At 36.8% G+C, this 18,496-nt stretch overlaps 1 non-coding gene across 1 annotated transcript; it reads right to left on the reverse strand.

Moving 5' to 3' along the window:
* Positions 1–18,023: 18,023 nt before the first annotated feature.
* Positions 18,024–18,130, reverse strand: LOC128285054 (small nucleolar RNA R71). Its single transcript, XR_008275469.1, has one exon. It is a non-coding gene; the product is annotated as a small nucleolar RNA R71 (small nucleolar RNA).
* Positions 18,131–18,496: the final 366 nt, after the last annotated feature.

Here is an 18,496-nt window from a genome sequence, read left to right on the forward strand (position 1 = left end):
CCCAGACATGGTCTTATACAGGATCTCATTAATCATGGTGTCATGATATCCGAATCCTAAGCATTCCTTAAGGTCACTCGGGACTTCCTAGATATAAAGCTATTACCAAACTTTTAGTAAATCGTCACAAGCCAATTTCATTAGGGCATTCATATATATCAAAGAACATCAATTATTAAACGCATGATAATGGAATTGTTAAATTACTTACACACAACTTACCTCGGTGCAAATAATGACAATTTGCGATGTAATCCACAACCTTGCCTTTTCCTCGGTCAAGGTCTATTCCTCGTCCCTTTTGATCTATAATAGCACATTTAGCTCATTTAATACACGCATTATTAAATTCAGTCCAAAAATCACGATATAGCAAAATTATAATTTTGCCCCTAAAATTTCACAAAATTATGAAATTACCCTTAGGCTCATAAAATGAAAAGTACCCACTTTTCTTATTATTCAAGCCTAGCCACATCATTTTCTCTCTTATACCAACCCACATTTTTCATTTATTCACACATTTACACATAGTTTTTACAACTTCTACAATTAGCTCATTTTTATCAATTTCACCAAAAACCACCTAGTAAAAGTTGTTTATCACCCATCAAACTTTCATTTCTTCCATTCAACATCAAAGCACAAGCATGCCATTCATGGGTGTATTTTTAAACATGAACCCTAGCTCAAACTAAGGGTAGAAATAGCTAAATCGAGCTATAAGGATTTCAAAAATATAAAAAACATTAAAAGCGGGGATAAGATTCACTTACTTTTAAGCTTGAAGATGAAAGAAACTCTAGCTATGACTTTCTTATGATATTCGGCCAAGGGAGATGAAGACGAACACAAATTTTGACTATTTTTCCCTTTTAATTCTTTTAATAATCAATGAAACAAAATGCCCTTCCATTAAAACTTTGATATTTTATCCCTCCTATGTCCATTTTTGTCCATAATGACATATAATGGTCTAACTGCCAAATAAGGACTTCAAATTTCAAATCTTATTAGAATTAAGCCTTTAAATAAACTAGAACACATGTTTTTCACTTATTGCAATTTAGTCCTAATAACTCAATTGGACACCTTATCGGTAAAATTTCTCATCGATATTTTCACACATGCATGCATATATATCATGGGCCTCATAACATCCATAAAATAATTATTTCTATCTCAGATTTTTGGTCTTGAAACCACTGTTCCAACTAGGCCCTAATTCGGGATGTTACAATAGCATACATCATGGCACATTTGGTTACTCAAGCATTTACATACATGGTTAATTTATGACTTGGTAGTGTCAACATATCACATACTTAAACCATTAGGCTTTCATATGACATTCCACACCAATTTCATATCTATTCATCATTATACCTCAATTATTGTCATACCCATTAATCATATTTCATATATTAAACAAACATGCTATCCATCACACTTATTAACATAAACAATTACGAGCCTAATCAAGTGCATACATATAACATGTAAATCACACTTCACTAGATATCCATCAAGCAACCACATCAAGCATAACACATTTGTATGGATGTGCAAATAATTAGGGTTACAACCTAATAATCAATATGAGCCACCTCTTATAGCCATATACAAAATAATCATAATACCTTTATGAGCCAACACATTTGGCTAATCAATATAACACATAACAAAAAAACCAAGTTCCTATACATGCCATACTCAAAATGATGAGACTAACTATACCCAAATATTCAATTGATAGTGTGATCGAGTCTTCGACGTCCTCCGATCCCCGAGCTAGCTTGGTGACACTATAAGAGATGGAAAGGAAAAGGGGTAAGCATTAAAGCTTAATAAGTTCACATGCAAATAAAATGCAACTTAAACAAGCATTAATCATACATTTAACATAATGAACATAATCTTGCATTATATCAAATCTTTTAAACTTATTCTTCATATATATATACATATTCTTACTACAAGTTCATCATATCTCATGTCATTCTCATGAGTTCGATGTACGTACTTGTGCCCACTTGCACATAATAACTTACTTTCTTGTCTTTGACGTATTCATCAATATTACCCATCAACTTCTCTTAGAACTACCCGTTCAACACTTAGAATACCATCAGATACATCAGAATCTCGCACCTAAATGCCTCATATGTAGCCAATGCTACCTCATATCACATATCACATGTTGCTAGCTTTCAAGCTACTCATGGGTTTGCTCACACAAGCTATCAGTCAAGATGTAGCTACATGGGCTGCTCACACAAGCTATCAGGTATCTGTAACACATGCCAGACTACCCAGCCAGTGGTAGAACATACAAGGCCAGCACCCAGAATGCCAAATCATGTGTCACATATATCATGAACTCAAACCACAACTCATGAGCTCATATCACATAGTTTCTAGTGACATGTCACTTGTATCCTAAACTATTCTTAAGGTTCAAAGGGGATTCTTCAATACCACATTTCTGTCGAACTTGCTCGTAATGTCGATTTCAATACTCATAGCACCAATCACATATTCATGGAATAATCAAAGCATAATTCATGATAAAATTTAGACAATAAACATATGATACAACATCGTATTAAATATGTATGTACTTACCATACATGAAATATTAAAGTATTTAAAGTATGGTACATGTTGCATTATTTGCAAATGAACTTACCTAGGTACAAAATGATAGAAACGAGCCTAATCCTCATAAACCTTGTTTTTCCCCCGATCAAGACCCGAATCATGTTTTTCTTGATCTATAATGCCAAATTTAACTTGTTCAAAACACACATTGCTCATATTGACCCATAACACGTACTTTGGTAAAATTACTTTTTTACCCTAACATTTCGTTTTTTACGCTTTAGTACTTAAGCTCGTAAAATGAAATGCATGCATTTTCTTTGTTACCCAAGCCTAGCCGATTCATATTCTAACTCATATCAGCCCATATTTCACATTAAATCACATTTCTACTACCCATTTCTTCATCCTTTACAAATAAGTCCTTTTTAGGTGTTTTCACTAAAAATCACTTAGTAAAAGATGTTTATCACACACCAAACATTCATATTCCTCCATTAAACATCAAAATACATGCATGTCACACATGGGTAAGTTTTTGAACATGAACCCTAGATCAAAATAATGGTAGAAATAGTTAGATCTATTGATGACAACTTCAAAAATGTAAAGAACATTAAAAGTGGGGCTTGGGAGCACTTACAATCAAGCTTGAACAGTTGAAAACCTTAGCTATGGAGACTCCCCAAATATCAGCACCTTTAGTGAAGATGGACATCATTTTTGCTTGATTTTCCCTTTTTATTCTTTTATTAACCAAAAGACCAAAATGCCCTAAAGGCCTTTCTTTCAAAATTTTCCTATTCATGCCTATTTTTGTGCAAAATTTTAGAACTTGGTCAAATTTCTATTTAAGGACCTCTAATTAATAATTCAATGCAATTTCATGCTTGAAGCTTCTAGAACACAAGTTTTGCAACTTATTCAATTTAGTCCCTAAAGTCAAATTGAACATCTTAAACATAGAATTTCTTCATGAAAATTTCACACAAACATGCAATCATATCATGGATCATCAAATAATCATAAAATAATTATTTCTATTTCAGATTTTTGGTCTCAAAACCACTATTCTGACTAGACCCTAATTTAAGATGTTACAACTCTCCCCATTTAGGGATTTTCCTCTCCGAAAATCGTACGTTAAAAAGGTTTGGGTATTGTTTCCTCATGGCCTCCTAGGGCTCCCATGTAGCCTCTTCAACCCCATGCCTTTGCCATAACAGTTTCACCAAGGTAATGTTTTTGTTTCTCAATTGTTTAACTTTTTGTGCCAAAATCTTAACTGGTTCCTCACCATAAGTCATATCCGGTCGAATCTCAACTTCTGTCGGTGAAATCAAATGTGAAGGATCTAATCTATATCATCACAACATAGACACATGAAATACATCATGAATCTTTTCCAATCCTGATGGTAAAGCCAACTGATCGGCAACCGGCCTTATTCTCTCGGTGATCTCATAAGCCTTATAAAACGAGGACTCAACTTGCCCTTCTTGCCAAATCTCAAAACCTTTTTCCATGGAGACACTTTCAAAAATATCTTATCACCGACTTGATATTCAATTTCTTTTTGTTTCAAATCCGCGTAGGATTTCTGTCTATCCGAAGTGGCTTTTAGACAATCACGAATTACCTTTACTTTCTCTTCGGTTCTTTGACCAAATCAACTCCGTGAATCTAATTTACTTTGAGCTCGGTCTAATATAATGGCATTTGAAACTTACGCCTATATAATGCCTCATAAGGCGCCATTTTCAAACTCGACTGATAACTGTTGTTGTAGGCAAACTCCACCAACGGTAAGTACTTTTCCCATTTACCTTGGAATTCAAGAACACAACACTGTAACATATCTTCAAGGATCTGAATTACTTGCTCAGACTGACCATCAGTATGTGGATGAAAAACAGTGCTAAAATTTAGTTTTGTACCCAAAGCTTCTTGTAACTTTTTCCAAAATCGTGAAGTGAACCTCAGATTTCTATCCGATACAATCGATATAGGTTCTCTATGAAGTCTAACAATTTCACCAATGTACAATTCGGTTAACTTATCAAGTGAGTAATCGCTACACACTGGAATAAAATGAGCCGATTTAGTCAATTTATCGACAATAACCCGTTTGGAATTTCTCTTTCTCAGAGTTAAAGGCAATCCTGTCATAAAATCTATAGTAATCTGGTCCCATTTCCACTCGGGAACCATGATGGGCTGAAGTAAACCTGAAGGTCCTTGGTATTCAGCCTTTACTTGTTAACAAACTAAGCATTTCGATATAAATTCTGAGATATCTCTTTTCATACCATTCCACCAATACATTTTCTTCAAGTCATTATACATTTTTATACTGCCTGGGTGAACTGAAAAACAACCATTGTGTTCCTCATGTAAAATATTTTGAATCAACTCAGTGTCCTTCGGAACACAAATCCTACCACAGAATATCAAACAACCATCGGAGTCACTCAAAAAATCTGGCTCACTGCTGGACTCACACTGAATTCTCTTAGCTTGCAACTCTTTATCAACTTTCTGAGCATCACAAATCTGTTAAAGATAAGTCGGTCTAGCTTTCAACTCAGCTAGAATCGAACCATCATTGGACCAAGTCAGCTGTGTATTCATAGCCTCAAGGCAAACAACGACTTCCTACTCAAAGCCTCAGTGACCACATTTGCCTTACCTGGATGGTAATCAATTACAAGCTCATAATCTTTTAATAGTTCCAACCATCTTCGTTGCCGCAAGTTCAAATCCTTTTGAGTCATCAAGTACTTAAGACTTTTATGATTGGAATAGACATGACATTTCTCACCAAATAAATAATGTCGCCAAATCAAACACTATGGCGATCAACTTTAAATCATGTGTCGGATAGTTCTTCTCATGAGGCTTCAAATGTCTCGAAGCGTAAGCTATGACTTTACCCTCTTGCATAAGTACACATCCCAAACCATTTAAGGAAGCATCACTATAAATTACAAATTATTTACCTGACTCATGTTGTACCAAAACCGGAGCCTCAGTCAACAATGCCTTTAATTTCTCAAAACTCTGTTGGCACTTTTCTATCCATTAAAACTGGACATCTTTATGTAACAACTTTGTCACCGGAGCAGCAATCATGGAGAATCCTTTAATGAACCGTCTATAATAACTGGCCAAGCCTAGAAAGCTTCTAACCTCAGTTACATTCTTCGGCGGTTCCCATTCAACAATAGTCGAGATCTTACTCGGGTCAACTCTAATATCATCCCCCAAAACAATGTGGCCTAAGAATCCAACTTCTCGAAGCCAAAACTCGCTTTTACTAAACTTAGCATACAGCTGCTTGCCTCTCAAGGTTTGGAAGACAGTTCTCAAGTGTTCGACATGCTCAGATTCATCACAAGAATATATCAATATGTCATCAATAAAAACAACCACAATTTATCCAAATATGGTCGAAAAATATGATTCATCAAGTCCATAAATGCTGGAGGAGCATTTGTTAAACCAAAAGGCATGACGAGAAATTCATAGTGATCATACCTCGTCCGAAAATCAGTTTTCGGCACATTCAAGTCTTTCACTCTCAACTGGTAGTAACCGGACCTCAAGTCTATTTTAGAAAATCATGCCGCTCCTTTTAACTGGTCAAACAAGTCTTTAATCCTTGGCAAAGGACACTTATTCTTAATCGTTACCTTATTGAGCTGTCGGTAATCTATACATAACCTCATAGATCCGCCTTTCTTTTTCACAAATAATATCGAAGCACCCCATGGTGAAAAGCTCGATCTCATAAAACCCTTGTCGGTCAATTCTTGCAACTGTGACTTCAGTTCTTTCAATTTAGTCAGGGCCATTCTATATAAAGCAATTGAGATAGGTGCTGTATCAAGGACTAACTCAATACCAAACTTAACTTCCCTAATAGGAGGTAATCAAGGAAGCTATTCTGAGAACACATCCGGATACTCATATACAACAATCACTGATTCAATCTCCAGCTCAGACTATTTTGTATTCAACACATAAGCCAAATAAGCTTTGCATCCTTTTCTAATACATTTCTGAGCTGACATCGAAGAAATCACAATTGGCAACTCATCTGACTCATCTGATTCAACTCAGAGAATTTCACCATTTTCACATTTCAATTCAATAACTTTTTGTCTATAATTTACTATAGCATCATGAAGTGTCAACCAATCCATGCCTAATATAACATCAAATTCATTGAACGGAAATAACATCAAGTCAGCCTAAAAATAATGATCTTTAATTATCAAAGGACATTTCTTACATACCTTATCAACTAAAACATGCTTGCCTAATGGGTTTGACACTTTAATCATAAATTCCGTAGACTCAACAGGCATATTCATACTAGATACCAATTTCATGCACACATATGAATGAGTAGAACCAGGGTCAGTCAAGGCAATAACAGAAGTGTTATAGAGAGAAAAAGTACCCATAATCATGTCGGGAGAAGATGCGTCCTCATGCGCACGTATGGCATAGGCTCTAGCCAGAGCTCTAGCTTCAAATCTCATTACTGTATCCATTGTTACATTTTTACTACTAGCCCTATTACCAACGTTTCTCGAGTGTCTCCCTTTTGTAGCTGTACTACCTAGCCTTGTATTCTGAAATTTTTCTTTCTTGGCCATCTCGGGACAGTCTTTGATATAATGGTCTTGAGAACCACATCAGAAACAAGATCCATCATTCACCCTACACTTACCAAAATGACCTCTCCCACATTGTTGGCACTTGGGTCTAGAAGCTCTATCATTACCCACACTAGCCATGATGTAGCCTGAGATATAAAATTCGAATTTTGCTTCTTACGATTTTTGTACAAATGCCAAGCCGAAACATGAGCACGGGAATACATATCTTTGGATTTCTTAGACTGAGATGGAAATGACTTGCTCATCGGTCTCTTTCTTATATCTCTAGCCTCAGCCTCGACTTCTGTCTTTTCCTTGGTCAGTTCCTCAACTTTACAAGCCTGATCAACGAGCACACCAAATTCTTTCAGCTCAAGAATTCCCACTAACACTCTAATGTCCTCATTAGGTTTATTTTCAAACTTTCTACACATTTTAGCCTCCGAGGATACACACTCCCGAGCATATTTATTGAGCCGAACAAACTCTTTTTTGTACTCAGTAACTGACATGCAGCTTTGTTTCAAATTAGGAAATTCCTTACATTTTTTATCAATGAATCGCTTATTAATGTATTTCTTTCGGAACTCCTCTTGAACGAATTCCCTTGTGACCCTTTCTTTCAGAGCCACCGAAACTAGTGTCTTACACCAATGATATGCTGTGTCTCTCAACAAGGAAATAGCACACTTCAAACATTCTTCAGGTGTGCACGACAGCTCATCGAATACTTGAATAGAATTCTCAAGCCAAAATTCCCCTTTCTCGAGGTCATCATCAGCATTGGCCCTAAATTCCTCGGCTCATTACTTTTTAATTTTATCAACTAGGGTTCTATGAAATCTCATAAAATCCATACCCTGAGGCACTTGGGGTACGGGTTGGAGATTTGGAATGGGTGGAAGAGGTTGAGCATTCGGGTTCGTTTGAAAGAATTCCGTGTACCAGGCATCCATCATATGGAGAAAGGCTTCCCTGCCTCCTTCTCCCCTACTAACAGTTGTCGATCTACTATCAAACGGCACTGATCCTTCAGCGAGAGCAAGCACTTTACTTTCAACATCATCTGCCATTGCATTGTCGGGATCCATTACTATATGAAAAACACAGTTTAAAATCGACAAGAGTCGTCACACTATCATAATTTATGTATGGCAGGTATAGATAGACTTAAACACATGCTACATAGTTCGAGAACTGAATAAACTATAGCTCTAATATCACTAAATGTAACACCCTTTACCCGTGTCCGACGCCGGGACAGGGTACGAGGCATTACCGGACTTAAACATAACCAATCATATAATACCAGGCCATAAAATTTTCGATCAAATCAAATTCATCCATACATGTGCAAAATTGTCCCTTATATAGGCCTATGAGCCCCAAAACATACATCGACGGTAGTTCGGGACTAAACCAAGAACTTTAAAAATAATAGGAAGGCTTAAAAAATTTTCTTGATTTGGAGAGTCACATGCCCGTATGGGTAGGCCGTGTGGTCACACATGCCCGTGTGGCTTGGGACACGCCCGTGTAACTCTCTAACTATGACATTATCAACCAAATAAGGTCACACAGCTAAGTCACATGCCCGTGTGCTTAGGCCGCGTGGTGAATTAAATTCCAAAAATTAAGTGCAGACTTCACATGGCCTGGGCACATGCCCATTTCCTAAGGTCGTGTCCTTCACACGGCTGACATACACAGCTATGTCTCTGTCCATGTGTTTACTACTGGGCATTCTGTTTTGCATAATTAGGGTGCAGGGGACACACGACCAGATCACACACCCATAGGGCAGACCGTGTGTCACAAACGGCCAAGACATATGCCTGTGTGTCTAACTGTATGGACAATTTCTAGGCTATTTTCCAAGCCATTTGACACCCTTAAGCACTAACACACTTAGACTCACTTCATGACATACATCATGGCACATTTGGTTACTCAAGCATTTACATACATGGTTAATTTATGGCTTGGTAGTGTCAACATATCATATACTTAAACCATTAGGGTTTCATATAGCATTCCATACCAATTTCATTTCTATTCATCATTATACCTCAATTATTGTCATACCCATTGATCATATTTCATATATTAAACAAACATGCTATCCATCACACTCATTAACATAAACAATCACGAGCCTCATCAAATGCATACATATAACATGTAAATCACACTTCACCACACATCCATCAAGCAACCACATCAAGCATAACACATTTGTATGCATGTATAAATAATTAAGGTTACAACCTAATAGTCAATATAAGCCACCTCTCATGGTCATATACAAAATAATCACAATACCTTCATGAGCCAACACATTTGGCTAATCAATATAACAGATAACAAAAAGACCAAGTCCCTATACATGCCATACTCAAAATGATGAGACTAACTATACCCAAATATTTAATTGACAGTGTGATCAAGTCACCAACATCCTCTGATCCCCGAGCTAGCTTGGCGACACTATAAGAGATGAAAAAGAAAGGGGGTAAGCATTAAAGCTTAGTAAGTTCACATGCAAATAAAATGCAACTTAAACAAGCATTAATCATACATTTAATAGAATGAACAAAATCTTGCATTACCAAATCTCTTAAACATATTCTTCATATATATATATGTACATATTCTTACCACAAGTTCATCATATCTCATGTCATTCTCATGAGTTCGATGTACATACTCTGCCCACTTGCACATAATAACTTACTTTCTTGTTATTGACGTATTCATCAAGATTACCCATTAACTTCTCTTAGAACAACCCATTGAACACTTGGAATACCATCAGATACATCGAAATCTTGCACCTAAGTACCTCATATGTAGCCAACGCTACCTCATATCACATATCACATGTTGCTCGCTTTCGAGCTACTTACGAGTTTGTTCACACAAGCTGTCGGTCAGGATGTAGCTACACCGGTTGCTTACACAAGCTTTCAGGTATCCGCAACACATGCCGGACTATCCAGCCACCACTAGAACATACAAGACTAGCACTCGGAATGCCAAAACATATGTCACATATATCATGAATTCATACCACGACTTATGAGCTCGATCACAATGTTGAAATTGCTCGTAATGTCGATTTCAATACTCATAGCACCAATCACATATTCATGGAATAGTCAAAGCATAATTCATAACAAAATTTAGGCAATAAAAACATGATTCAACATTACATTAAATATGTATGTACTTACCATACATGCAATATTAAAGCATTTAAAGTATGGTTGTAACACCCTTTACCCGTACCCGAGGCTAGGACAAGGTAAGGGGCATTACCGTACACAAACATGGAATTTTTGAAAAATACGGGCTATAAAATTTCATTTCAATTTAAAAACCGGTCAAACAAAATCATATTGTCTCTATTATGGACCTACAAGGTCCAAATCATACATTAAAAATGATCCGGGATAGAACCAAGAACTTAAGAAAATTTTCTAAAAATTCCTAGGGTTAAGCCTCACATGCCCATGTGGAGGCATTGCACATGCCCGTGTGCTTGGGAGCACTCCCGTGTCCCTTACCCGTGTAGAGTTATTAGAATTTTTTTTCATTTCGAACCTACAGGGGTTTTCACATGGCCGAGCACACGCCCGTGTCCCTCTCACGGCCTTGACACACCCATGTCATTGCCCGTGTCCAAAAACCTGGACATTCTGTTGATGACGTCAACATCCATCTAATGGCACACACCCTTGTACTAGGCGTGTCCTCTACACAGTTGAGACACACGGTCGTGTTTCTGCCCGTGTGTTTATTATCATGCTAACTGACCTAAAAATTCTAGGTGCAGAGGACACACGGCCTAGACACATGCCTGTGTGTCTACCTGTATGGACCTTTTTGGAGGCTATTTTTCAAACCAAGGGTCACCATCAACATCCATACACATTTATAAACTTCAATGGTATTTAGCATGGCCTAAATATGTCCATGATCTACCTTGGCATAGTCTTTTGCATGTTAACCTCATCTTATTGGTTTAGCACATGCTAGGTTATCCTTTTTATATTAAGGATTACCACTCGAATAATCACATTTTATACTTGGCTCGTTTTATAACTTATTGTCAATTCTAAACTAACCATCTCCTAGTGATTCGACCACATTACACATATCCATCCATGGTATATCGCATTAACCATCTAATGAAATATTCAAGCATGACATGCACAATTAGTAGGTTTACAATCTTCATCAAAATGAGCCATATCCTATGGCAATATACAAAATGAGTAAGTATATCATTCAAGCCCTGACATTGGCTAGCCAAATGACACATATAACAAAATAACCAAGAATCCTATACATGACATTATAACAAAATAAAAGTTTCTATATACCAAAGCGAAACAAGTAGATAGTGTTGACAATGCTCCAACCATCTTCTAACCTTTACGAGTCCGCGAGCTCTGTAAGACAAGGGAAAAGAGAGGGGGTAAGCATTTACATGCTTAGTAAGTCCAAATAACTAGAAAGTAATCTTACCGGTAAATTAGCATACAACCATATTAGGCAATAATTCCAACAAGTATGAAATAGTTTCCCTATCACATGAACTCAATCATCAAGTTAGTCTCATATCAATACATTATGTCATTAGTTTTATATGAGCTCATTAATTCAATATTTGTATTCTCTATTTCTCATGTTAATCCCGTTTAATTCCTTGGAAATCTCGATGGATAGCCTATTTACCGTCAAGTCATACAAGTGATCATCCCAAGTATGCACTCCAGCTAAATCCCTAGTAGTATAACTCATAGAGCATTGTGGGGATTACCAGTATAGACTAAATCCCTTTTAATGACAATTGCTCTCATGAGCTTGAATCTGAATTGCTAGTCCAGGCTAAGTTCAGTCCTCAATCGAATTACCCGTCCGGGCTAAATCCTTATTGTACCCATATTCTTCGGGAGGCTTGATCACTCAAGGAACACCCGTCCAGGCTAGATCCTTTCTATATTGATATTAGTAGATTACCCGTCCGACCTAAATCCTTCTCTACAACACTTGCAGGATCTCAAGTCATGTAAGCCATAATTTAACCACCGAATTTCCCTTTCTATTTCAACCAGGATGTAACAGCCCGATTTAGACCCTAATTGGAACAGTGGTTTTGGGACCATGAATCCAAGTTAGAAAAATATTTTAAAATTATTTTCTGTGTTTATCATGTGTGAATTTGTATGTGTGAAATTTTCGTGATTTAATTTTGCCGTTTGAATGTCGGATTAAATAAAAGGACTTAATCGCGTAAAATGAAAATTTGATGGTTAATTGTAAAAGGGCCAAATTATTGATGTCTTTTTAAAAGGAGGCATTTAAGTTGCAATTAGACCAACAAAATAAATGTTGGAAAATTGTAGAAAACCAATATAAAGAAATTATATTATATAATATTAATTAGGTAAATTAAATAATATGTTAACATATATGTTATACTATGCCATGATTAAAATAAGCTTTTAGATATCTTTCTTCTTAACTGAAACTTAAAAAAAAGAAAAGAGAAAAGAAACTTAGGGTTCCGCTACTTTGAAGCTCAATCAAGGTATGTGTTTAGCTCAGTTTTTGATAATTTCTACGTTTTTGAGATCGTCGCTTCGAGTACCAGTAAACCCATGCTTGAATTTTTTATTTTGGTGAATATTTTGAGTTATGCCATTGATGAGAGCTTGTGATTTTTGTTGTTTGATGATGAAATATGAAAGATATGTTTTAGGTTAACATGTTTTGTATTGGAGTTTTTGATGATTTTGAGTAATTAGGACTAAATTACAAAAATAATAATTTGAGGGACTAAAATATGAAACAAATGAAATATATGGACTTGTATGAGTATGGGTAAAATTCAGCCTAACATGGATATAGGGAAATTTTGCATATTTTGTGTTTTGTGCAATAGGGACTAAATTGTAAAAAGTGTAAAAGTCAGGGTAAAATGGTAATTTGCCCATTTATGTGTTTTTGGACTAAATTGAATGAAAATATGTTTGAATGAGTTTAATTTGGATACGTTTAGATCAAGAACCAAAGAAATAGAATTTGGATCGGGGGAAAACGAAAGTTGTCGACTAGCTGTCCTATTCTGTTTTACATCGTCCGAGGTAGGTTTATAAGCAAATAGGTGTACTTAATTTTAATTAAATGTTAAGTATATATGCTGCAATGAAATATATGAATTTACATACGCTATTGTCGAATGTGTATAAGCTTGGTAACCATGTTCATGCATTCGTTTCGACCGAGTTACAACGTCCAAAAGCCCTGTATGAACCTTAGGAATAGTTAGAATACATATGTCATGACATAGGATTCTGATATAGGTGTGCGAGTAAGACCATGGCATTGATATGTGACTCTGATATATTTGTGTGAGTAAGACCCTGTCTGGGACAGTGGCATCGATATGTGGCTACATGTAAGACCACGTCTGGGACGATGGCATTGTATGATATGTGTGATTATCCGAGTGTCCTATCCAATTTTGAATGGTTCATCAGGCAAAGATAAGTTATGTTCGAATGTGTAAAACGTGCTATATGCCAGGTATGAATTAACTTGTAACCTATTTGAGGTGAGGTAAGTAAGTACCTTGGTTATTTTTTGCAAATCTTGTAAGATGCAAATGAAGAATATATGTGTATATAGTATCTTTATTCAGCTTTGTGAATGAGTGATTTGTATAAAACGAATAATTTGTAAATATGTGCATATATGATTAGGTATATTCGGTTACATAATTATTATATGTAAATGAAGTATTATTTTGATACATGAGCTTATGTACTTGAGTGTATATGGATTAAGTTTTATTATGACTATTTGGCTTTGGAAGTTGATTAATAACATGTTAAAGTGACTATGTGAGTATTCGGCCAAGGTGGGAAAATGCTTAAGGAAATGTTTTATTTATGGAATTCGTAAGTTTGAGGTTAAAAATGGTTATGTTAATGTAATTCGGGTTGGTTTAAAATGTAACGCCCCAAACCTGGCCTAGACGTTATGGCCGAAATTTGGTGTGTCACATTGAAGTGTTTTTTGAAAACCATGTTCTCATTGAAAACCCTTCTTGCTATTTGAAACCTCTGGCCATTTTAAAACTTGTGAAAACCTCAGTTTTCGTTGGTTTATTAAAAGTCATTCTCTTGTAAAACATTATTACATTTAACACTTTATTTGCTGCGGAAGCTTAATTTAAAGTTTTGCAGAAACGTGATATTTTGAAAAACAGTTATTGTTTTGGAAAAGAAAATCGTGTTCTACTCCAGCAGTTATAAAATAGTACATAAAATTCCAAATTTAGAACTAGAAATTAAAAGAGGCATTGTTACAACCCAAATCAAATATAAGTACTTGTAAATAGATAACTTAAAAGAAATCGAAAACAATAGCAGTTGTGTGGCCACCTCCGAGTCCCTTGCAGCACCGATCCTCCTAATGCTGGGGAATACGTACACAGTTAATAAACGAGGTGAGTTTATGAAAACTCAATGTGTAATCCCCTCCTAAACTAAAACAGTTAGTAAGCAGGCAATTGAATCGATGCAGGCTGGAGCCCATTACGATATGAGAACAATGTGTGTGGGCCAAAGCCCAAGACAATTTCACTTATGTCGCACCCTCATCGAATCAATTGGGCCTAGCCCATTCTCAAAATCAATGTGATTGGGCCTAGCCCATTAACGAGAATCAAGTGGGCCTAAGCCCGATCTGATTCGATGTCGATCCGAGATATATAGATGATTCCCAGCCTAGTCCAACCAACACAGCACCCGTACCAACCAACACACCATGTGGGGATAAAATCAACCCACCCAGGCAACACACCAAGCTTAGCACCGGTTGTGGCACTAAGTCAACATGATGACTCAAAGCTGTAGACAGGATGGCTAAAGGCCGTAAATATCACAGCAACGCTGCTAGTTAACAGAACGGCTATAAGCCATAAGTTTCACAAAAAGGCTAAAGTCTTATACAGAACGGCTATAGGCCGTACACTTCCTCCGTCCATAATAACCCAACCCCATGCAATATGTCATGTCATAAATATTACGTGTATGCAAAGTCATACTCAGTACAATCATATATGTAAATCATAGGCATATCTGTCATACGAAACATAAGGGCATAATCGTCATTCTACCATACAAGGGTATTATGGTCATTTTGCACTACAAGGGTATTTCAGTGATTTTACAAACCGGTGTCTTAATGACCCAATAGAAGGTCCACCGTCACCTCAAGTGACTTAAGTAACTTGAACAGACATAACAGTGCAAATGGCCCCAAGGCCCGTTACTCGGTCGAAGTGGGCCCACACCCTCATGTGGCCCATTTAGCCAAAATTTAGATATGGCTATGTGACCCACACAGCCCAGGCCAATAATTATCGCAAGTTGCGAATTCAATCTGTATGGGGCCCACGAGCCCATTGGGCCCACATGGTCCATCTAGGCCCAACGTGGCCTAGAACTACCTAAGTCGTGTGCATGACATGACAAGTCTATCTACATCCCACTTAACAGTGAAGTTTACACAAGCGGGCCCAAGGGTCGATCGTGCCCATCGAGACCTAGAACAGCTGATAAACGCCAAATTATACATATTTTTACTCCAAATACCTAGCATATTTATGGATGTTTATTACTAGATTTGTGGATTTTGGTGCTCTTAATCCGGTTATTTCATGTTTTGTACTTAGGAGAGCACCAAGAGTCAAAAGGAGCCAAAAACGATTCACACGCCCTAAGCCATGCTACATAGGTAGCTCACACGCCTGTGCCTTTCGATGGTGTCGACCAAGGCTTTCACGATTCACACGGCCTGGCCATTGACCCACACGGCCGTGTCCAATTTAACGGATCGAACACGGCCAGGCAATCACGTCACACGGCCGTGGCACACGGGCGTGTCTCTTTTTCAAGGAGCTGTATTTTACATGGAAAAGGATACTTAGGGAGGAAGAAAGCCGATCCAAAGCCTATATAAACACCTTAAGTATGACTTAGAAAGGGGGTCCCATCCAGAGCTTTTCTGGAAGTATAAATCCACACGCCAGGAATTACTTGAAGAAGCCAGATGATCCATCCCAAAAGCAGGAGCTACTCCAAGACTGAAGATCTTTCTCAGAATTCCTTCAGGGGTTTTAGAGTTTTCTTTATGTTTTGTTATTTTCATACTTTTGAGATGTACTCTTATTTTATTATGAACTAAACCCCTTAGATACCTAAGGGGGTTGAAACCTATGATGGATCTTGTTATTATTATCTGAACTGTATGATAAATACTCGATTTGTTCTTAATTATGTGTTCTTAATGCTTGAGTTAATATTCCGGGTATTAATTCATGATTTGATGTGCTTATGCAGAGGAGCAAAAGTCCCTGTCTAAGAGTAGATTTGGCATAATTAAGTGGAGTTGATTGAACGCTTAGAAATAAGGTTACGAGATTTTGCCGGATTAGGGTGAAACCTAATATGAAAGTCCATAGATCGATTTACTGCTTCCCTAGGGGTTTTAATTAAGAAAGGGATTTCAATTAATTCAACTAAGGGTTAGACGTTATTAGTCTCTAAAGAGATAATAATATAGGTTAGGGAGTATCACGGATCAAGTCAAGTGAATAAATCGTCTGGTTCAGAGTCAGATAACAAGTGAAATCTAGGTGGATTCCTCCTTGGGTGTCGTCTTTATCAATTACTTTTCTTCAAGTCTTTTTCCAAATCTTCTCTTTGCCTTATTTTAATTAGTTAATTAGTTTAGTTAATCAGTTTAATAAACAACCCCTCTTCATTTCTAGGTTAAATAATAAAAAGATAGTTATTACTAGTACTTTTGGTTCCCTTGGGTACGACATCCCGACCTTGCCATTACTATACTATTGTTCGATACGTGCGCTTGCCTTTTCATCGTGATAATAGTTAGTCTAGGTTTGATCTTCATTATAAATATTTATTACTTGTTACGAATCATGCGATCAAGTTTTTGGCGACGTTGCCGGGGAGCTAAGATATTAGGAACGCTCAGTTTTTATTACTTTAGCCATTTATTTTTCTTGCAATTTAATTTTATTTCATTATTATTATTATTTATTAACTTATTTATTTTCTTTCTCTTGGCAGGTTTTTATAGTTTATGACTAGAAGAAACCCGTCGGGACCATTACTTTTTGACGAAAAATTCGATCGTACAGTTCACAGAAATCAAAGAGAAATAAGGCGCAGCTTAAGATGCACGAAGAACGAGTAAGAAGACGATACTCAACCCCCAATTGAAGAGATGGCTGAAAACCAAGGCAATCAGCTACGTCCTGCAATTGTGGTTAATTAAAATCTTGCTCCACGTACTATGTATGATTATGCTAAACCTTCTCTAACAGGAACTAAATCTAGCATAGTTAGACTGGCTGTACCTGCAAATACTTTTGAACTGAAAACTAACACAACTCAAATGATATAGCAGTTTGTTCAGTTTTATGGTTTGCAGGATGAAGATCCCAACTCTCACTTAGCAATCTTTCTGGAATTTTGCGATACATTTAAAATCAATGGTGTTTCTGATGATGCCATTCATCTTTGGTTATTTCCTTTTTCACTGGGAAACAATGTTAAACAGTGGTTGAACTCGTTACCACGAGGGTCTATCACTACTGGGGAACAAATGACTAAATATTTTTTACTAAAATACCTTTCGCCGGCTAAAACGGCTAAATTACGCAATGATATCTCTTCTTTTGTGCAAATGGATTTAGAAACACTTTACGATGCATGGGAGAGATACAAGTACTTACTGAAAATGTGCCCTCACCATGGGTTACCTCTTTGTCTTCAAGTATAAACATTCCACAATGGTCTGAATCCCTCGACTTGGTAAATGGTTGACGCGGCTGCTGGCAGAACCATCAACAATAAAACATCGGAAGATGCCTATGAGTTTATAGAGGAGATGTCACTGAATAACTATCAGTGGCAAGTTATGAGGACAAATCCAAAGAACACAGCCAGTGTTTATAACGTCAACTCAGTTACTATGCTATCAAATCAAGTAGAACTTCTCAATAAAAAGATTGATGGTTTACTTGGTTCTACGCAGGTACATCCAGTAATGAGGTGTGACGCGAGTGGAGGAGGTGTGCATACAGAATATCAATCCTTTAATCCCACAACTGAAGAGGAACAAGT

The sequence above is a fragment of the Gossypium arboreum genome, chromosome 11 (assembly GCF_025698485.1).
Source record: "Gossypium arboreum isolate Shixiya-1 chromosome 11, ASM2569848v2, whole genome shotgun sequence".
In the NCBI taxonomy this organism is placed as follows: domain Eukaryota; kingdom Viridiplantae; phylum Streptophyta; class Magnoliopsida; order Malvales; family Malvaceae; genus Gossypium; species Gossypium arboreum.